The sequence below is a fragment of the Festucalex cinctus genome, chromosome 2 (genome assembly GCF_051991245.1).
Source record: "Festucalex cinctus isolate MCC-2025b chromosome 2, RoL_Fcin_1.0, whole genome shotgun sequence".
NCBI lineage: Eukaryota > Metazoa > Chordata > Actinopteri > Syngnathiformes > Syngnathidae > Festucalex > Festucalex cinctus.
The window spans coordinates 19272291-19295729 of NC_135412.1; the positions used below are offsets into that span (position 1 = coordinate 19272291).

The following is a 23439-nucleotide window of genomic DNA, read 5'->3' on the forward strand; positions in this document are numbered from 1 at the left end:
TACTTTTTAATTTTCTCATACTGGTCTAGAGAACTATCTTCTAGGACCTCCTTCATTTTAAAATCCAAATTACGCTCCGCCGTCTCTCGAATGGTTGGTTCGGGCCTGCTTAAACGTTCCAGTTGGTGAGGTGAGACAAGAATCATTTTCTGAGCTGTTCTCAAACTCATGTTGGTTAAAGTTTATTTATTTATTAGACCGCCTAAAAGACTTCCGAGGACAGGGGCGAATGCCCCCAACAAGGGTAAGATAAAACCACCCTTTTGAATCAAGACCGCACGTTTTTTCTTCAGACTTTTTTTCTTATCGGCCAATTCTCTGATCACCTTCTTTTGCTTTTTTAGCCTCTTATACTGCGAAGGACTCAGCGGTATGTGACCTTTTAAGAGATTTAGAGCAATCTCGCAGAGAGCTTTCACCAAGCTACCGGGACCGCGCAAAAGTATGTCTTTACGTTTCTTGGGCTTGGCGTGAAACAAAGTTTTGAGCAGCGGAGCATTTCTTTTTAAAAGCTTCGACATCTTATTAAGTCTTGGGTATGTAGACGGTAGGCCACTGATGAGCTAGTAAGCCCGTCCTCAGTCTATATTGATCTGGACATGTCGGGGTTAAATCCACTAATAAATACCCGTGAGCGTCTTTGGTAGCATCTTCAAAGCTTTCCAAAAAATACTTTTTCTTTGAGGGAAATATCTGATTAGCCAAAACACTCGTTTGTAATTTATCACGCGGGTTTTTAAACAACACCATATAATTACTGTTGAGGCTGATTGTCCGGCTGTATTTACCTTGATGAAAAATGTTCTGCGTTAACATGATGACGCTCATATTCCTATGATGTCTATATTGGGTAAAAATTCTTACGACCTCAGGGTGGTCCGACGCCTGAAAGATGACGTCGTCCAGAATAACCAAATGACTTTGACGCGCTGGAAACAAACTTTCATCCTCAAAAGAATCAGGGAGACCTTTCACAAAGTTAATATTTTTATTCAGCTTTTGAAGTTCCTCGTACAGAGGTTGAAAAGAAGTGTAGATCCATACAACATTGTCAGGAAGACTTTTCATAACATGGTTACAATTTTCCAAGATACTTTTTACAAAATATGTTTTTCCACACCCGCTTGGTCCAGATATTAAACAAGAAAAGGGGGGTTGAAGCCTCGGATCAAAATCAACTTGATTTAACTCCATTTCACAAAACACACTAATAACCGAAAGGCAGGGTGTGTCCGTGGGGGATAAGACGTCTCTTGTCATATACTACCCTGAACTTTTTCATGAATGACCTGTTTTTTAGGTGAAAACCCTTTTTGTTACGCACGATAGTGTGTTGAGGCGTTTCAATCGTTCTGCTTTGTGTGCCTGATGAGTCAATGTACCCTTCGACTAAATTCTTGATGCTGTCAAAATTGACGCGTTTGCAAGTGTCATGGGTCTGTGTGATACCTTTTACCTTCATTACCGTTTTCATGCTGTTCCTAGTTTGGTAGGCGTAACTTTTAGGACCCGCTGAAACAAACTCCTGAATGCTATCTCCTCCCAACTCGTCAGTCAAATCCCCCAAATAGTCACCTAATTCCAAAGGACTTTCGCCGTCTTTGACTACATAGACGAGGCTGTCCGTGTCGGTGTACAAAACACTCGTCTGCAGTCGCTCCAAATATGCGTACATTTTTAGACGTGCATAAGCCGTGGTCATGCATGCTGCAAAGATGTTAGCGGTTTTGGAGGGGGGGACGTTGCAACGTCGGTGGTAGCTGTACTGCACGATCGACCTTTGATCGTTGAGGAAGTGAAAGGCTTTGATCTCGTACAACCCCGAAAATAACAATTCAAAGAAGCGTTCTGTGCTGCTTACAATCTCTGTTTTATCCAAATTATCACGCTGTCCCAATTTGCCCCAAAAGTTGTTGAGGCATAATTTAGACACCTGCCTCTTACCCGCATTCACATTTATTTTTGAGGGGTCTAGTCTAATACCTTGGTGAGTCTCATAGTTTTCGATGTACTTTTCCCTACCTGCCTGATCAACGACGTAGGAAGGATACCCCGAGGCCTCTTGCTTCCCTTTTAGGAATGTATCGATGTATGCTTTGAAGACGTCGCTACTCGACGAGTCAAAATGCCACACCTCCGTAATTTGTGATACGGTGTAGCCCAGCTCGAGAGCCTTGTTGAATTCAGGCGTAACCCAAACACCGGTTAAGGCTCTCTCGTCATCGTTATGCGAACACGAACTTTCTTGATTGTTAAGTTCTGCGCACGTGCGACAAAGTGTAAACACCAGTTTACCTCTTGCCGTTTTGTAGGGCAGCAGGGGGAAATAGAGGCCTCGTGGAGGGTTGACTTTAGCTCTGATGAACCCGAAATACTTTTGGGGGTCATCGAAATTGTCGTGAATGATGGTAGGATGTCCTAACGGATAGGCACATGTGCTGTTGACAAAAGGATAAAGCGATGTAACATCGACGTACATTACACGTTCACCGGGGGCAGCCGTATAACGTAACACGAAGGCATTCGTTCTCCCTCCAAAAAGAGCTTTACGTGGTATAAGAGGCTCAGGGAATTTTGAATTGCGCAAGAACTCTCTTATATCCGGATTTGACTTTTTTAACCGCAGCCACTCATGCTCCCACATCAACACAAGCTGTACACCGTGCTTGACTTTTAGATCCTGTATTTTCTTTTTAACCCTGTCAAACTTTTCTTGAAACGGTCGTTTACTCATAGGACACTTTTGAGTAGGATCGTAACATTCACGGCATCCGTGATAGAAACATCCGAGATATTCCCATACATATTTTACGCCGTCTATCAAAGCGTACCCGTCTACATAGTACTGCCCGATCTTGACCTCCCCCTTGTTTAAGGCGTGAATAATAGGTATTTTTTGGCTGTGCGCCACCCACATTAGGTATTGGATCGAATCGCGTGAGAATGATTTGGATTGTTGTATGTAATTATCGGTCGGCGTAATAGCCAATGTTTTAGGTGTTAGGAAATTGTTCCGGAACACCTTCATGCAGGAGGAGGCGATAGTTACAGAATTGAACGGGTCTGTACCAGTCGCATTAAGAAACTCCTCTCTAAATTTCTCACAAGCTGTCGCCAAAATATTCACATCATTTCTGCAGTACATTAGAGCTTCCTGAGCAAAATTGAAGGTTCCCTTACACGCTACCTCGTACCATTCAAAAAACTTTGTACGATGGACCGTCGACATACGCTCTACCCCATAATATTTTGGATCAGGGTAGGGACCGATGTAATTTAAATGGTCTAGAGAGCTAAAGCCATGGGGGAAATACCCTTTAGTTTGATCGATGAAACCTAGAGCTTTAGGCAAGGAGCTGAGGGGCATCGTGAGGAAGGACAAGGAGTCGATGTACCCCAGTTTGTAGTCCGTATCTGAGAAACAAATGACTTTGCTCCCTTGCATAATGACGCTGACATTAACCCCCATGTCTACCATTTTGTTTAGAATGATGTAAGCGTCAAAACCTTTGGCGTTGTGAGCGATTAGTTTAGACTGTTCAAAACGAGGGTTCCTGACATAATCAAGAAATTGTTCGACGCAATCAAGACCCAACCAATGTTTTTCCACCCCCTTTGTCGATTTGGTACACACTAGGTAGGGTTTGTGTTTACCGTCAGCACCTACGAATGTTTCAAAATCGTAGTAAATTATTTGTTTACAAGGCGCTTCCGGTTTTAGAGGCTGCATGTAACACAGATGAGGGTTTCCTCTCGCCTCATCACCGCCCTTAGGTAGAACCTCTCCACATACTGTGCATTTGGCTTGAGGGCATTTATGTTTAACATTCTCCCCCTGTGATTTGACGTAATATTCCACACTGCATTCGCTACATTTTTTGTATTTCTCACAGTTGCTAGTCTCGGATTTTGAGGTCTGTCTGCGTTCTTTGTGTTTAACGAAGCAACTCTCGTTCTGACATATTTTGTTACAATCGTTACAATGAATGGCTTTGAACGGTTGTTGTTTGCAGGTAGGGTCGAGACAGATGTGACAATGCCCCTCACAACTATGTTGTTCTTGGTTTTTATGCCCTTTGTAACAATGACTGCAAAAGTAGGATTTCCCTATGAACTCCTTAACCGATTTTATTCCATAATAGTGTCCGTCTAATAGCAGTAAGAACACTGAGTCCTCTGATTTGGGGTATTGCGTCTCAAAAAAAGACAGGGGGCGTTCGCAATCCGCTCTATAAGCTATAACGATTTTGCGTTTCACAAGCGTTTCAAATTTGTGTACGTCCCTCAGACTAACGGCAGTCTCACAAGTCAACCCCACGCTTTGCTGTAAATAACGAGCCCTCTGTGTAGCCTGATCAACAGTCAACAATCCGTCAAGCAGGTATGCTAACGATCTAGCAAAGCATAATTTATCATTTTTGTCATACGTTATGTACAAACATCTCTTCTTCTTTTGAACCATTTCATCATTTGTAGTCAAAATTAGTTTGCGTTTGGCACCTCCTCCGCCATTAACATCAAATACAATCTGTACAACAAGTTCTAGACTATTGTCGGCCAGTACCTCTGTATTAGATTGTGCGATGCGATCTAGCAAATTATGGACTGCGTCAGTTACGTCATTCGGGTCATTAACAGCATCTAGGTAACAGTGCTCCCTCACATTTTCACCCACTATTTCTGCTTGGACTATATCACCGCGACTAGTCGATCTGATTACCTCCTGCACAGCTTCATTCAAATTATTGCCAATGTTTGTGTAGAAGGCTGCAAAATCAAGGGGGTCTTCGGGTCTCGTTGTATTTAGACGTCGTCTTATCTCCAAGTTGTTAAAATTCGGACGCCTAACTTGTCCCCCCACCTGTCTGTTTGTGTCTGAAGATTGTTGCAAGGTGGATTGTGTACTGGGGGTTGGTGCTGGGGGATGTTCTGCTTGAATGTGTCGATGTACCCGAGACTGTTGTTGGAGGTCTTGTCTAGCTGGTGTACTACTACCACCAGCTTCTGTCTGTTGCGTTTGATTGTGCGTGTATGGTTGGTATTGAAAGTTTTGTGTATTTGACACAAGTGTCTGCTGGCAATGTGTACTGCTGCTACCTTCTGCATATTGCATTTGATTGTGTGGGTGTGGCTGGGAATGTTGTGAAAATGATACAGAGGATTGCTGTTGGTCATTTCTACGTATGTCTGGTTCAAGTATGTCCTCAACGGCTTCGTCGTTTGAAGATGACTGGTTAAGACGTGCAAGAGCCCTCTCTAAAGGATTAAAGAAATCAATAAAATCCTCAATGTGTCTTATAGCCACAAACGGATCGCCATCATCGCCGCCGATTTCATCAGGCATTTGAAAAGGCTCGATTTGCATAGAGATCTCATCGTTTAAGGCATTTACAATTTCAGCCAAACCTTGACCTACATTATCTAAATCCATGTCACCCCCCTCAGGGTTTTCCATTTCAGATTCGCTTTCAATCGGTGGAAACCCGACGAATTCACCTTCCTCTTCGGCCCTCACGTTTTCACGCCTTAATATCTCTTCTTCTTCTCCTTCTTCTTCTTCTTCGTCAGATATTATTATGACCTCAGGTTGAGCAGTCTCTGGGACCGTCTCGCTCAGTATATCACCACCTATAATCATACAACATTACCGGTTCATTTAAAAAATAGTAATACATAGGTTTTATTTTATTTTTTAAAAAAAAGGAAATTTACCGTTCACTCCTGCAGGTAATTCGTCATCCAATTCTTCCTCATCACTCGTAATTACGAAAATCTCCGGCTGTCTAACCCTCTCGTTCACATCCTCATTCAATTCTGTAAATATCCATTACTAACAGTTAATTTTAAAGCAAGAAAAAGCTCTAAACGTTTCAAAAAAAGAAATACTTACGCCGGATTCCTGTTACAACATCGCCACCTTGTGACGCTGAATAATAATACAGTTGAATTTCGTCCAACAACGCTTCTAATTCTGTAAAAATTCAAATTTAAAATAAGAAATACGAACTCATTCACTCATTCAAAAAAAATAAAATAAAAAAAAAACTCTCCTAACTCTATAAAATTAAAATAAAAGTAAAACAAAAAATACATATTAATACAGACTTATTCCAAAATCTCTCATAACTTAAAAATAAAATAAACGCTATAAGTATAAAAATAAAGTCATGCATCATTCCATTAAATAAATAAATCACTCACTAAGATGCTTGCTTTTCCAGAAGCTTCATTAAGATGTAGGGGTTTTTTATTTCATAGCAAAAACATTAATAGAAGTGAATATAAGTGCCACATTTGTATGAGTATATATACATATATAGATAATATCAAGAGTTAATTACCTGGATTCATCTTGGAAGCTCAGAGCCGATACCTCTTGAGAATTTTTCAGAGAAGTGAGTGTGGCATTGCGAAGGCCTCATATTTATACATAGAGGAGGGTGTGCAAAACGCAATTTAAAATCCATAAATTTCTATTAGACTCTCAGAAATGACCCTCACAATTAGCTGCGTGTCCGTTCTTCTTCAGCCTAATTTAATTTTATGACCAGTACCCCTCTGTTCTAACAGGGGTAAGGATACTGATACCGCTAATGACCTGCTCACCATTTTCCTTTTGTAAAATTGATACTGATATAAATGTAACCGTCAGAGTACATGCTTGTTTTTGAAATATATTTTAGGAAGCGTTGTCTTTCAAACTAACAACATTATAGCCACCGTCTACCTCACACTTCTTCAGCCGCCCGTCTGTCCTCACACTTCTTTGACCCTCATGCAGCCATAGGCCTAGCGCGCACACACACACACACAAGCACAGACATACATTTGACCTCCCCATGAATCTTTGACTGCATATGCTTCCCCCTACTCACAGAAATATTGAACAAAAATGTCAGATAGTAACTATATCAGTAAGGGGAAATTATATAGTTTTATCCGTTTATTTTCAGATTCAACCCCAGCAGTCACGAACGACTCTTACAACATTTTTACATATAATGTATAACTTCATATTTTTTAATTTCATAATACCAACCACCGTATCACAGTTTAACCTTACCTTATACTTCTTGTTTTACAACCTCTAAAAATACACTCTTTGAGCCGTGTTTGCGCATACTTTTCCCCCTTCACCATAATAGAAATGGCTAGTACTTTTCCCCCGGCGGTTTTACCCATACTAAACCACTCCCTCCGATCACGTCATTCAATCTCATTATTATTCACTCAATCTAGGGGGCGTGCACCGGATCCGGAAGTTAACCAAACAATTAGCATTTGAACCCGGGTCAGCCATGATATCTGCAAAAACAGGTAGGAACACCACCTACACATCATCCATCTTCATTAAGGGGTCATTAATCTTCATTAAATGACATCAGGAAGTCATTAAGGGTCATTCATCTTCATTATATAACACCTGGAAGTCATTAAAGGTCATTCATCTTCATTAAACGACATCCGGAAGTCATTAAAGGTCATTCATCTTCATTATACGACATCCGGAAGTCATTAAAGGTCATTCATCCTCATTAAACGACATCCGGAAGTCATTAAAGGTCATTACCCCTCATTAAATGACATCTGGAAGTCATTAAAGGTCATTAACCCTCATTATATGACATCTGGAAGTCATTAAAGGGTCATTAATCTTCATTAAATGACATCAGGAAGTCATTAAGGGTCATTAATCTTCATTAAATGACATCAGGAAGTCATTAGGGGTCATTAATCTTCATTAAATGACATCAGGAAGTCATTAAGGGTCATTAACCCTCATTAAATGACATCAGGAAGTCATTAAGGGTCATTAACCCTCATTATATGACATCTGGAAGTCATTAAAGGGTCATTAATCTTCATTAGGGAGGGGTCATGACCCATACATGACCCCCCTAATCTAATTAAGAATGTCATCCATCAAATTTTGACAGAAGCGGCCTTGTAATATTCTCTTCTTACATCGGTCCCTACCCTGATCCAAAATATTATGGGGTAGAGCGTATGTCGACGGTCCATCGTACAAAGTTTTTTGAATGGTACGAGGTAGCGTGTAAGGGAACCTTCAATTTTGCTCAGGAAGCTCTAATGTACTGCAGAAATGATGTGAATATTTTGGCGACAGCTTGTGAGAAATTTAGAGAGGAGTTTCTTAATGCGACTGCTACAGACCCGTTCAATTCTGTAACTATCGCCTCCTCCTGCATGAAGGTGTTCCGGAACAATTTCCTAACACCTAAAACATTGGCTATTACGCCGACCGATAATTACATACAACAATCCAAATCATTCTCACGCGACTCGATCCAATACCTAATGTGGGTGGCGCACAGCCAAAAAATACCTATTATTCACGCCTTAAACAAGGGGGAGGTCAAGATCGGGCAGTACTATGTAGACGGGTACGCTTTGATAGACGGCGTAAAATATGTATGGGAATATCTCGGATGTTTCTATCACGGATGCCGTGAATGTTACGATCCTACTCAAAAGTGTCCTATGAGTAAACGACCGTTTCAAGAAAAGTTTGACAGGGTTAAAAAGAAAATACAGGATCTAAAAGTCAAGCACGGTGTACAGCTTGTGTTGATGTGGGAGCATGAGTGGCTGCGGTTAAAAAAGTCAAATCCGGATATAAGAGAGTTCTTGCGCAATTCAAAATTCCCTGAGCCTCTTATACCACGTAAAGCTCTTTTTGGAGGGAGAACAAATGCCTTCGTGTTACATTATACGGCTGCCCCCGGTGAACGTGTAATGTACGTCGATGTTACATCGCTTTATCCTTTTGTCAACAGCACATGTGCCTATCCGTTAGGACATCCTACCATCATTCACGACAATTTCGATGACCCCCAAAAGTATTTCGGGTTCATCAGAGCTAAAGTCAACCCTCCACGAGGCCTCTATTTCCCCCTGCTGCCCTACAAAACGGCAAGAGGTAAACTGGTGTTTACACTTTGTCGCACGTGCGCAGAACTTAACAATCAAGAAAGTTCGTGTTCGCATAACGATGACGAGAGAGCCTTAACCGGTGTTTGGGTTACGCCTGAATTCAACAAGGCTCTCGAGCTGGGCTACACCGTATCACAAATTACGGAGGTGTGGCATTTTGACTCGTCGAGTAGCGACGTCTTCAAAGCATACATCGATACATTCCTTAAAGGGAAGCAAGAGGCCTCGGGGTATCCTTCCTACGTCGTTGATCAGGCAGGTAGGGAAAAGTACATCGAAAACTATGAGACTCACCAAGATATTAGACTAGACCCCTCAAAAATAAATGTGAATGCGGGTAAGAGGCAGGTGTCTAAATTATGCCTCAACAACTTTTGGGGCAAATTGGGACAGCGTGATAATTTGGATAAAACAGAGATTGTAAGCAGCACAGAACGCTTCTTTGAATTGTTATTTTCGGGGTTGTACGAGATCAAAGCCTTTCACTTCCTCAACGATCAAAGGTCGATCGTGCAGTACAGCTACCACCGACGTTGCAACGTCCCCCCCTCCAAAACCGCTAACATCTTTGCAGCATGCATGACCACGGCTTATGCACGTCTAAAAATGTACGCATATTTGGAGCGACTGCAGACGAGTGTTTTGTACACCGACACGGACAGCCTCGTCTATGTAGTCAAAGACGGCGAAAGTCCTTTGGAATTAGGTGACTATTTGGGGGATTTGACTGACGAGTTGGGAGGAGATAGCATTCAGGAGTTTGTTTCAGCGGGTCCTAAAAGTTACGCCTACCAAACTAGGAACAGCATGAAAACGGTAATGAAGGTAAAAGGTATCACACAGACCCATGACACTTGCAAACGCGTCAATTTTGACAGCATCAAGAATTTAGTCGAAGGGTACATTGACTCATCAGGCACACAAACCAGAACGATTGAAACGCCTCAACACACTATCGTGCGTAACAAAAAGGGTTTTCACCTAAAAAACAGGTCATTCATGAAAAAGTTCAGGGTAGTATATGACAAGAGACGTCTTATCCCCCACGGACGCACCCTGCCTTTCGGTTATTAGTGTGTTTTGTGAAATGGAGTTAAATCAAGTTGATTTTGATCCGAGGCTTCAACCCCCCTTTTCTTGTTTAATATCTGGACCAAGCGGGTGTGGAAAAACATATTTTGTAAAAAGTATCTTGGAAAATTGTAACCATGTTATGAAAAGTCTTCCTGACAATGTTGTATGGATCTACACTTCTTTTCAACCTCTGTACGAGGAACTTCAAAAGCTGAATAAAAATATTAACTTTGTGAAAGGTCTCCCTGATTCTTTTGAGGATGAAAGTTTGTTTCCAGCGCGTCAAAGTCATTTGGTTATTCTGGACGACGTCATCTTTCAGGCGTCGGACCACCCTGAGGTGGTAAGAATTTTTACCCAATATAGACATCATAGGAATATGAGCGTCATCATGTTAACGCAGAACATTTTTCATCAAGGTAAATACAGCCGGACAATCAGCCTCAACAGTAATTATATGGTGTTGTTTAAAAACCCGCGTGATAAATTACAAACGAGTGTTTTGGCTAATCAGATATTTCCCTCAAAGAAAAAGTATTTTTTGGAAAGCTTTGAAGACGCTACCAAAGACGCTCACGGGTATTTATTAGTGGATTTAACCCCGACATGTCCAGATCAATACAGACTGAGGACGGGCTTACTAGCTCATCAGTGGCCTACCGTCTACATACCCAAGACTTAATAAGATGTCGAAGCTTTTAAAAAGAAATGCTCCGCTGCTCAAAACTTTGTTTCACGCCAAGCCCAAGAAACGTAAAGACATACTTTTGCGCGGTCCCGCTAGCTTGGTGAAAGCTCTCTGCGAGATTGCTCTAAATCTCTTAAAAGGTCACATACCGCTGAGTCCTTCGCAGTATAAGAGGCTAAAAAAGCAAAAGAAGGTGATCAGAGAATTGGCCGATAAGAAAAAAAGTCTGAAGAAAAAACGTGCGGTCTTGATTCAAAAGGGTGGTTTTATCTTACCCTTGTTGGGGGCATTCGCCCCTGTCCTCGGAAGTCTTTTAGGCGGTCTAATAAATAAATAAACTTTAACCAACATGAGTTTGAGAACAGCTCAGAAAATGTTTCTTGTCTCACCTCACCAACTGGAACGTTTAAGCAGGCCCGAACCAACCATTCGAGAGACGGCGGAGCGTAATTTGGATTTTAAAATGAAGGAGGTCCTAGAAGATAGTTCTCTAGACCAGTATGAGAAAATTAAAAAGTACCAATCCTTGATGCAACGATATTTAGGGTTGCTCAAACAAGGGGAAAACGAACGACGACCAATCAACCTGACTCTACCTGCTGAGACATCAAACACATCCCCATCAGATGAAGCGACGGGTTTGGAGAATGAAGCCTGGCTCGACATCGTCCAAACAATCCCTCCTCGTTACCGTAAAAACGCCGATTATGTTTTAAGAAAACTGTCTACCGACGAAAGAGGTTGGACTCCTCGCAGCGAATTCATCTTCAGAGGTAACCCCGTCAGAGGATCCCACATGACTGATTTACTCAAACATCTCATCGGCAAGAATGTTTCATCGCAAGGTCCTAGAGGTTGGAGCGAGTTTCTACACACCCTCTCAGAACTCAATATACCTGAAACAACGGTTTCTAACCCACATGCACGCGAGGAGTTGAGACGTCTAAAAAACGGCTCATATACACCTAATCCCATTGTTAAGGAATCTTCAAACGGGAAAAAGAAAAGAAAACGGACTGCTTCGACTATAAAGTGGGAGGGGTTTTAAATATGACACTTATTTTATGTAAGGAAAAACACATCACTCTGTATTGCCTTTTAAATTGCTTTTATTGAATAAATGATTTGAAAAACATAATCCGTTACAGACAATGACATTTTTTAAATTTGTTGAAAGAACATGATTTTTGTCCTCCGCATGGTTTGCAGGTAAAAAACCGGTGTCGCCGAACAAAAGCAGATACCATAGCATCATTCTTGATTACATCGTCGGTGTAGCAGTCCATCACATCCTGGTAAGACTCTCCACACCCTCTATGGCTCAGGTAGTACACACAATGAGGGCCGCAGGCCGCTGACAGTTCGTGTTGTAACTGGCGATTATGGTAAATTATACGGTTAGAATACTTTTCCAGAAAAGACTTTATACTTTGTGGGTAATATTTAAAATCAGGGGGAAAGCCGAAGGGGTCGAAAAAAGATGCAGAGTCGTCCTTTTCCAAGGTGAGAGCCAACCAATGTTCTCCGGGTTTAGAGCGGGGGTGTGTATTAACTATATAGTATATGGGGGGCGAGGGTTTCAAGGAGGATAACTCGTCCGAAGCGTAAACGCCTCCAAATAAATCTCCTTGTAAACGTGTCATCAAACTCTCCAATTCCCTTCCGTTCATCTCCTCAGTAATAGTCCATTAACACTTCCCTCTTCGAGTTAATTTCTAAAATAGAGTCGTAACAAGCGTACACAATAAGTGTGGCGGTATGGGGAAGCGGGGTCCTGAATCTCATCTCCAATCTGAGTGTACCGCTGGACACAGGGGATAAAGCCTCTGTGTCCTGGCTAGGATTTAGATTAAAGGCAAACAGAGCATAGCCTTGTTGAAAGTCTTCGTGGTCTATACTTAGAGGTAAATCTTTTAAAAACCTCCCCGTCGAGGAAAACAAGTTATGAAACTCGCGCACTGCGTTTCCTGCGTTAAATTGGGGTTGAAACGCCTTAGATGGGATCTGCCGCCCTTCTTGAGTTAGGGCTAGGTATTCAATATTGTGGTGGGCAAAGTTAAAAGGATTTAAATTCTTCCGCCCCACAAAAGCGCTGTGATTGACGAGTGCTAAAACCACATACTTTGGCGTATGTCCCAAAAAGAGATTGTCTTGATGGCAGATCCTCGATAACTGGGGTATAGAGTAAGTCTTTACGTTGATCCTCGATAGGGGGTACAGCGCGTTGTCTTTGTGGAGAGCCGCTGCGTGACCCAAAGAAACGGCCGGTGCGACCGCTACTTTTTTTACAAAAAGGGTGGCTCCTATTATCTTCAGAGAGCAATCAGCGTCGGGGGGACTCATTAAACAAAAATCATCGCTGGCTCTTGTTAGCTTTAGCCTTAGATCCACGTTATTTAAGAGGTATCTCTCACAAAAGAAAATATCCGAGTGAATGGGGCCTAGGAGTTGAAATTCCCTGGACCCCTCAATCAATTGGGCTCTGTGAACCAGCCCTTCATTAACATCGTTGCCCGTGAGCGATGTTGAATCCATCCGCCCTCGTGTATCTTTGAAGAACATGGCTGTGCTAAATTGGCTTTTGAGAGAATCCTCTGAAAAGTTTAACAATGTTTCAATCATAGCTCTGTAAGGGTGAGTAGCGCTTGATTGTGAGATGAGTCTATCCCCTAATGTAACATCTACTTGGGTAAAGATTGTGTTTAACGGATAGTTAATGATGCCTACGTGGTCGGTGGGGCCCAGATGAGAGCCGTCTCTGTGTGTTACTCGCAAACGCAGGTAAAGCATTGTGTCCGAGAGATCCATATATTTAGAACCGTCCCCCGGTATGAAGAATTCAATGGGTCCTTGCTCCGTCAAAGCTGATAAGGGTGAAATTTCGACGTATTGGCTTTGTTCTATCGAAAGTTGGGTCATTGGCGGTGAGAACAAATCTAATTCCGACAGAGTGCATTCTTGCGACTTGTGATGTAAAAGAGCCATTTTCGTCAGATTGTTTAAGAGAAAATGTCGGCGTTGCTTCTTCGGCGCTTCCTTCTTGAGACTGATTTCCTTTTGACTGCACGCCTACGCTTTTTATGAGTAACCAGTCTCTGACCTATCGGTCTCCTCGAAGGTCTTCGAGCCAAAACCATTAACCCGGATCCATCTTGATTCTTTTCTCTTCTCTGTATTCTTTCCATCGCACGTCCTGCTACATCCATGGCAATATTTTTAGCCGCCGACTGCAGGTGAGGTTTCGCTACTGTAAAACCTTTTTTGACTAAAGGTACGACAAAACGGAAAAGTTTTGAAAAAATGGAGCCCAAACCTCGCCCATATTGCACAGGGGCCCCGTGAAAACCCGGAAGCGACCCTCCTGCTTGGGTTTCGTAATAATTAACAAAGCGATACAGGTCAGGGTGTGTCTCCATCACGACCATTGTTTTTTACCTCGGTTTAAAATGCAGGGTAATAATTATCTTTCCGTATTTAAAATTAACCGGCTGATTCTGATCCGTCTTAATCTGTATTCCTACTTCTTCAATATGTCTCCTACTAATAGGCAGGTAGTAAGCAGGGTTGAAAGTTTTAAAAATAAACTCCCCGTATCTCCCTTCGATCGGAACAGTCCTCAATAACGGAGCATAGGCATCCCCTACCGTCTGGTGTTGCACCACGTCTGTATAAACGTATAAATGGTATTGACCCGCCTTTATATCGGCTGGGTACGGGGCAGGTAACCAATTAGGTTTTATAGTAAACCATTGTCCTTCCTTCATACCAAGTATGTAAGCCAACGGTGCATTAAAGCGGATCTTATAACATCCGGTTGACGACATCCAAAGAAATTTCCGCATATTAATATCGTAATGGAGTAAAATTTGGTTGCCTATTTTATTTTTTATAATATACAGAACCGCCTCTCGTAGCTTGTCAAGATCTTCATATTCCCCGGATGTAATATCTAAGGTGTGGGTTACAAATTCGTTTTTATCAGACCCCCTAGCTGTCTCGGAGTTCTTTGCATCCTTAGCTTTGGAAAGCGTCATATCTTTTATATAGAAAGTAGTCTGGTTTTCGGGTACGTTTATCCAACTACGAGGGTATGAAATCTCAGTCAGGGCCACCTCCCAACTTCCTTCGAGATCAATGTGTTGGGCCAAATTCACTCTGAACTGTGAGATTGTGTTGTCCGTATACACATCCATACTAGCGTTAGAAGGTAGAGTAACGTAGAATCCTCCATCGTGTAAGGGATCCATGCCGGCTTCTGATACAAGTTGTATTTGAAACTCTTTTTTAAACGTCTACAATCTGAGAAGCGGGGACCCAGCTATCGAATTTCGAGGGCCATCCCTTCCAACGAACGAGGAATTGTCTCTGCCCCCTCACCGTGCGCCTTTTAAGGATTTTCTCAATATGGAATGTGTGGTCTTTTGATACGCTCACCTTCTGTAATTCACCTTCGTAAAACGATCCTTCTATGACATCCCCGTCATAATCTTTCAGTTTGTAGACGGGTGGAAAACGAGGAAGACATTCAGATATGGTAAACAATTCGTCCGTAAAGCTCTGCTCGTATTTTTTATCAAACACTCCTCTTAATTTAGATATCCTCACCACATCTCCTGTTTTAAAACGCATTTTTAATTTCCCACTTTGCTCTATCGGCATATTACCGTATAGATTCTGGAAAACCTGTTGAGTATTTCCGTCAGTAACTTGATTGGGCTTCATTTTTATACTTTTATGGTAGCTTTCGTTATAACTACTTACTAAATCTTGTACGACGTCGATATACCTGCGTGTGTTTCTGGCCGTAAAATATCTCCACATTCTAGTTTTTAAAGTTCTATTAAACCTTTCAACAACCTGGGCTTTCAGATCACTGGCAGTAGCAAAATGAACAATGTTGTGTTTTTTCATCAGGTTCTGAAAATGTCTGTTAAAAAATTCTTTACCCGCGTCGGTCTGTATTTTTCGAGGCGTCCCACTCTCAGACAAAACAGATTCAAAAGCTTTAACTACCTGCGGAGCCGTCTTATCCTTCAAAATGCGTACGTAGGCTTTTTTTGAAAAAACATCGATGACGGTCAGTAAATATTTAAATCCTTCGTTGACGCCAGCCAGGGCCTGCATATCGCAGAGGTCTGCCTGAAATTGATTCAGCGCCCTTGGGACAAAAACCCTGTTTCGTGGGAAATTGATTCTAGCGGGTTTGTGTAAGGTGTAGGCATCTTGCTCGATTAAGAAACCCCTGACTCGATCACGATTTACTTTTTTACCCGTAACATCCTGTACACCTAAGTGTAAACGCTCTACACCACCAAAACTGGCCGGGTGTGAGGCATCGTAGTAAAGCTTCTCCATACACTTCCTCTCAGCCATCATCAGAAAATGAATTTAAATGATATATGCAACGATTATTTATTGATAAATTCACACAGACATGACTTCTTTTGTTTTTTTGGTTTATTACATGATTTCCATAGTATAATCATACACAATAGTAAAAATGATTACATGCATAATACTAAAAGGCAATACTAAGAATTAATATACTCAAGGACTCGGGATAAGACATAGGGACTAACTTTTAATTCAACGACGGTTTGAAATTCTTTTAATTCAACAGGTAAGTCTAAAGGGTAGTTATTTTCTAGACAGTATTTTGCAGAATCAACAAACAGAGTCAAAATTGTTACCAGGTGACCTACACCCACGTCATCACACCATGCATCCAGAACGGCTTTAATTGTATTGGCCAAACCCAAATGACTCTCGTTCACAACACGTCTGACAAAACAATCCCAAGATACATGAAATAGCGAATGAGACAATGATCTGACTTTTTGCATAATCAACAACATTTTGTCAATTCGTCCGTCTCGGTCAGAAGTATGTAGAATGGTTCTCTCCAGAATGTCCGCCCAATTACACAAACCGTAATATCGAAACAACAATTTTCTGAAGATATTCCCCATCGTGTGTCTCTATTTAGAATTGTAGTACTTGTCCAGCAGAGTCTTGAGGTCGTTCGACAGCGATCCGGGGCCTTCAAGGGCGTCCAGTTGCTCGAGCTTGTCGAGTATCTTCTTCTCTTGCTCGAGATCTAGCAGGACAATCTCGGCCGCTGTCTTGACCTTCTTAATGTCGGTAGTCAGATGAAGCAAGTTCAACATGTAATGAATGCTGGGGAGGAATTTAGGCGTGCACAACAATGCTATCACACGATGATAATGTTTCCTAAAATACTCATCATCGTCTATTTCTAGACACTGGTGCTGCCTCTGGCTGGGATGGTTGATTAAACAGCCATTACATTCATCTCTACTGTATTTAACTATAACTTGATTGAGGAGATGTCCTATAGTCTGTTTTATACAGTTGTACTTATCCCGACACAGCCAACTGTCCGGGGGCCCGTTCCAGACAAGGTCCCAGTCCTTGTCAAGGTTTGTAGGTGAAGGCATAGCTGTTGGCGGGCACCCCTCCACAACGTCCCCGTCAGAGGTTAGTTGCTGCTGAGGCTGCTGCTGCTGAGACTCCTGAGGCTGTTGAGGAGGTAGGTGTTCATGCCGGGTATTGAGTTCCTCAGGAGTCATCAGCAGTTGTGAATACTCCAGCGAGGCAATGTACTCATCGGTCAGCTGCACTTCTTGAGAGTTCTCCGGCGGAGGGGTGTTCTCGTCGGCAGTCGCGGGGTACTGAGAACAGTCCAACTGCTCTCGCTCAAGGTGGGTCGCGGCTGCCTCAACGTCCTTTCCCTCCTCAAAGTCAGAGCTCTCTGTCTGCGTACCTTTTGAGACTTTAAGCCGCGATCCTTCCACCAGAGGCACCACACTCCGGGCACCCAGAGGCGTCCACGATGTTGCCAGGCGTCTGGAACTCTGTCTGGTAGGAGGCATCGTTGTCGTCGTTGGCTTTTTAAGGCAAAGTGTAGTCCGGCTGGAGACTCCTGCTCTTATATTACATAGGGGCGGTTATATGGGAGGGATTTGTTGTAAAGAGGCGTATTTTCCCATTGTCTAAGTGGTAGGGGGGGCTGTCCTTGAGGGGGGTTGGCTTATGACGTCAGAGTAGGCGGTTCATAGGGGCGTTGACTACTCAAACGTCAACGCCTTCCTTACACCCACAATGTTTCGCCAATGCCGGCTGTCCAAAAAGAGGGTGGAGATTTTTTCAGAGTGCGCATCCATCCTCTCATTCCATTCAGCCAACGGTAGGGTCAAAACCCTCAAAAAAACACCACATTCAGTGTTAAATGCTTCCAAAGTAAAAAACAGTTCATTCTGATTTGTGCGATCACCAGTCTCTATCAGGTTGTTAGAATCAATTTTCACCTTAAAAAACCAACGACCTGTAGGCGTTGTCCTCGAGACCCATGTAAATGTTAAAACATTCCATGGTTCAGACGACTTCATACATTCTTTCAACACTCGAGGTACCAGTTGATTTAATATACCCCAGTCATTAGAGTTTAGAGTCCCATAGCCACTAGGTGATGTATTTTCAACACCGTCCATGCTAAAATACAGACACAGCTCACCCATCTCGTAAAGGAAGCGGTATCCCCATGAGGCAGATGGATCCAAAGACCATATTTCCTCCAAAGACTCTGCGGGGGGTTTCTGAATACGTCGCAAAAACATCTGCTTCTTACGCGGCGCATCCAAAATCGAGTCGGTCCCAGTGCGTCCCATCTGCACTGAAACATTTGTCTCGCTGATTACATTGATTTTCCCCGCCATCCTCGCTGTAGCTCTATCGGACTGTTGAAGCGCTTGTTATATCCTTTTTACCCATACTAAACCACTCCCTCCGATCACGTCATTCAATCTCATTATTATTCATTATTCACTCAATCTAGGGGGGCGTGCACCGGATCCGGAAGTTAACCAAACAATTAGCATTTGAACCCGGGTCAGCCATGATATCTGCAAAAACAGGTAGGAACACCACCTACACATCATCCATCTTCATTAAGGGGTCATTAATCTTCATTAAATGACATCAGGAAGTCATTAAGGGTCATTCATCTTCATTATATAACACCTGGAAGTCATTAAAGGTCATTCATCTTCATTAAACGACATCCGGAAGTCATTAAAGGTCATTCATCTTCATTATACGACATCCGGAAGTCATTAAAGGTCATTCATCCTCATTAAACGACATCCGGAAGTCATTAAAGGTCATTACCCCTCATTAAATGACATCTGGAAGTCATTAAAGGTCATTAACCCTCATTAAATGACATCTGGAAGTCATTAAAGGGTCATTAATCTTCATTAAATGACATCAGGAAGTCATTAAGGGTCATTAATCTTCATTAAATGACAGCAGGAAGTCATTAGGGGTCATTAATCTTCATTAAATGACATCAGGAAGTCATTAAGGGTCATTAACCCTCATTAAATGACATCAGGAAGTCATTAAAGGTCATTAACCCTCATTATATGACATCTGGAAGTCATTAAAGGGTCATTAATCTTCATTAGGGAGGGGTCATGACCCACACATGACCCCCCTAATCTAATTAAGAATGTCATCCATCAAATTTTGACAGAAGCGGCCTTGTAATATTCTCTCTATCATTGCCAATAATTTTCCTTTCCTTACCGAGAGCCAAGGGTATATTAAAGCCACATAAATTGAATGCGCTGAAATTAAATTGAGTGTTCTGCTGACAAAACAGTAAAAAAAATAAATAAATCTTACCGTGATGAAATCAAATCAGGATTATACCCATAAAACCATTCCATCACTTGCTAATCCCCAAATGATTGTGGTTTGGGAGAATGTGCGAACGCACACAAACACATGGACACGCACGCACATGCACACAGTTCAGAGATGGCTCAAGTAACATCCATCAATAAATTCCATTTGAAAACATCCCAACAGATCCAGACAAATTTCCCAAACAGCATGCAAAACACAATTAGGCTGGAACGGATATACGTATTGGGATGGTCGTGGCCCCATTAGTGTGTCATTTCAAATGTGCCTTCCCCTCTCTGCCATGCATCTCTGTTTGCAACGCTGCAATGCAGAAGCCACAATCACTTATTGGATTACATGGCAATCAAATCAATCACTTTGTGCTGTGCCCGGCCTCCTCTTACCAAAGCATTTATCTGACGATCTGAGGAGCTGCTCATAAATAGCCTGATGAATTGAAATGACTAATCATAAATGTATTTTCTCCGATGGAGACCAACTTTCAGACCCTTTCTGTCTTATTTTCTCTAAATCCTGCCGAAGAGCCAAACAATTAAACCAGACCGTCGGGGAACAGATGGCCAAAGGACTGGCAGTAAACATTATAACTAATAGAGGTGGGAATCTTGGGGCACCTCACGATTCGATTGCGATTACGATTCAGAGGCTACGATTCGATTATAAAACGATTATTGATTTCCCCCCCAGGCAGCAGAAAAAAAACAATGTATTTTTGTGCTTTTAATGTTTCGTACATTAGTTACAAAAATAGTACAAAAGTCCTCTCAGGCCTACATAAACTACTATTTCAGTATCAAGTTAACAGTTCAAAACAGTAAATAAAATACTCAAGTCCTCATTCTGTAACAACAGCTTTTAAGTATATTCAGTCTTCAACAGAATAAAACATAGCATTGAGCAAAAATATATTATTTTTATCCACTCAAAAGTGCATTGAGGTATAAATGAAAGACAATGTGAACTACTACTTCAATACAAATGCCTAAAAAAAAAAAAAGTGCTTTCCTGCTTTTTAAGTTGTGTAAAGATGAACATGTAAACATTAAAGTTTCTCAGAGGTACAAAAAAAAAAAAACCCTCAAGTGCTTTTCTGCTTTTTAACTTGTGTAAACATGAACGTGTAAACATTAATGGGATCGTTCGGCTTTTTTAACATGAATCTCAATTTGATCCTCACCTCCCGTGTGTGCGATCAGCGCTGACTTCTTTCTGACAGCGTTCGGTGACACGCGTTCTGGTTCGACGTTGGACGAGAAGAAAATAAAAAATAAAATAGTCCAGCAAGCTGGCTGGGGTCTCGGAAATAAAGCGTTTTTCTTCTAAAAACTATTTGTTTTCAAAAGCGTGATACATTTCCATCACAATACTCTTTTCTGAATAAAGTCAGACGCCATTACCGCCAGCCACTACTTTTCTGTTCGTTCGTTCGTATCACTGCGCGGCGCCCTGTCGAACGCTAACCGACGCACTGCAGCCAGCTAGCTGATACTTCCGCCTGAAGTTGTTTGGCTTTTCGGAGCAGGTCTGATCTCACGAAGAGGTGGGTTGGTCAGCTCAGCCATGCTTGTTGTTGTTTTGAATCTCGAGGCGTGAGTTGTGGATGTGTACTCTCGGTCCGTCCCAAAAAGCGTCCCGAAGACCGCGCGCGCTACTGCGTTTCAGTTCCGCGTACTTTTCGCTCGTTTCGCTTCCCTTGGCATATTTATATAATCGGAATTTGGACGTTTGTGAATCGTTCTCGATTGTTCCACGGCCGAATCGTGAATAATCTAAGAATCGGAAATTTTGCACACCTCTAATAACTAATAGCATTACTAATGTTTATGAGGCTAAAGGTGATCAGCATCACAAGCTTATGTTAGTCAATTCTCACAAGTGGTTTACACAGGTCACAGAAGCTGCTTTTCCATTGTATTAATAGCAGTTAATAATAAATAGGGGTGTCAAAAGTTTCTTTAACAGCACAATTTTTTTTTAAACGCACGATTAATGACCGCGCCTTACTTTGAAAGCCTGTACTGGGGGAATTCCAGTCGAAACGCAGCAGACACGGCAACGTCAAAAGTTAGCAGTAATAAATGTAATAATAATGCATATATTTGTGGAGACTGGGGTCAAGTTTCATTTTACGATTTTAAAAATGTACAGAATTTCACAAGTTACTTCATGTTAAAGATTATATAGCTTTTAATATGAAAAGAAAAATACAATGAGCTGTCAACAGCATCTTACAAATGCAATTATGCCATCTGGTGGCAGATATATGACCTCAAAACAATATCACACTTGGTTTTTACAATGCAGTACATCTTTTTAATTTTAACTAAATTTTACGAATTATTATGAAATTACTGCATCAATGACTAAAATATGCAGCCACATTTCTATTAGTTTAACATTTTTTCCACTTTTATATGCATTTAGAACAGGTATAACATTTGTGATTAATCATGAGTTAACTTTTGAAATCATGTGATTAATTCTGATTAAAAATTTTAATCGCCTAGCATCCCTAATAATAATCTAACTTCTTAAATGAGATGAAATGATTGTGTATAACAGCCAAGTTTAAATTCCACAAATGTTGTTCATTTATATGCTAGCTCGCATATACTGTACTGTACCCACTTGAGACTCAGGCATGTATATGAGCAAAAAAAAAAAAAAAAGCTATTTGTGATGGTCAAGTCAACAATAGCCGCCATCTGTGACATTCTGGAAGCATTTGGCTTGCTTCTCCATATCAATCTGGTTGTCCATGCGGCTGGACTCCAATCTGTTACTGTTTACCAGCACACGTCAACGACCTCACAGCTGGAGGCGGAAGCAGGCCAAGTTCATCATGACTGAGAAGTGCTCAATAAAGAAAGGAGATGGTCAAATGAAAGCAGATCGTGGATGAAACTGTGCTGTAATTAATTTGAAAAAAAAAAAAAAAAAAGGACAATAACGATCAGCAGCATTTTAAATTTCAAAAGGGGTTTGTGGCGTCTGTGTTTTCCTTTCTAGTTAAAATTACTGTAAGTAGCCGATCCCTACGCCACTCATTAGTATCGTAATGTGTCCCTCCTCACTTACCTATTGAACATGTCATCATCACTAGTGATGTCACTAACGACTTTTTTAAAAATCGACTTGACTTGCGAGTGAGGGGGAAAAAAACAACAACAAAAAAAACCTCGCCTTCTGACCTGACCCGGAAGTCTTGCTCTATTTAACAGGAAGTTGCTATGCGTCGGGCCATCCGCCATCTTTCGTGTGTCTGGCCGGCGGCAATAAATTCATTAAAGCTCTTATTTATTTAGCGATTTTTGACGCGGATTGTTTTGTTACAAACATAAGACATGTAGCGATGTTAATTATCTCCCTTTTCAGTCTAATAAGACCACAAACAAACCCTAAGAAGCATCTTAGTTAGTAGTGGTGAATCGGAGTCCGTCAGCAATAAGTGTCCATGCGGAACAAAATATTAGTTCCGGGCGCCCCGGCAACGTCCAAATCGACTTTTATTCCCAGCCCTAATCATCACACAATGCCACACAAAACAGATTCATGTTAAAAAAAAAGAAAAAAAAAGTGCAGGATTGTTTACCAACATTGACAACATATTCACCATGTAAAGTAGACCATTGCACATTATTTTCAGGAAGGATTAGATTGGCTTTTGCTAATTAAATTGGCTATCAATCAAACAAAATCACAACATTGCTTCTTTATAATTTAAAATGACTTACTAATAAAGAACTCAAAACTTGTATTTCTTAACACAACATACTGTAGCTACTATAATATAATAAAATAAATATTAAATTGAAAACATGCTTGGATCTTTTGGATCTATGACTTTAATCCACTTATGGCCTTCCCATTGTGACGGGCGTGGAAGCTTCACAGAAGGGAATGTGTACAATTTATACGGAATCCTCTTCTGATGTGAATGATAATCTCGGAGTTGTGTCTCTTAAACACAAGCACTATTTTCAAAATGGAGA

General features: G+C 41.5%; 1 protein-coding gene and 1 long non-coding RNA gene across 2 annotated transcripts in view; both read right to left on the minus strand.

Annotated features, from left to right (window-relative positions):
• Positions 1-23439, minus strand: part of kcnd3 (potassium voltage-gated channel, Shal-related subfamily, member 3) — a 148147-nt gene that overhangs the window by 93352 nt on the left and 31356 nt on the right. The gene's annotated exons all lie outside the window — the stretch shown is intronic.
• LOC144014037 (uncharacterized) lies at positions 5535-6029 on the minus strand. Its single transcript, XR_013282388.1, has 3 exons — positions 5891-6029; positions 5713-5814; positions 5535-5628 (listed from the first exon to the last, which is right to left on the minus strand). It is a non-coding gene; the product is annotated as an uncharacterized LOC144014037 (long non-coding RNA).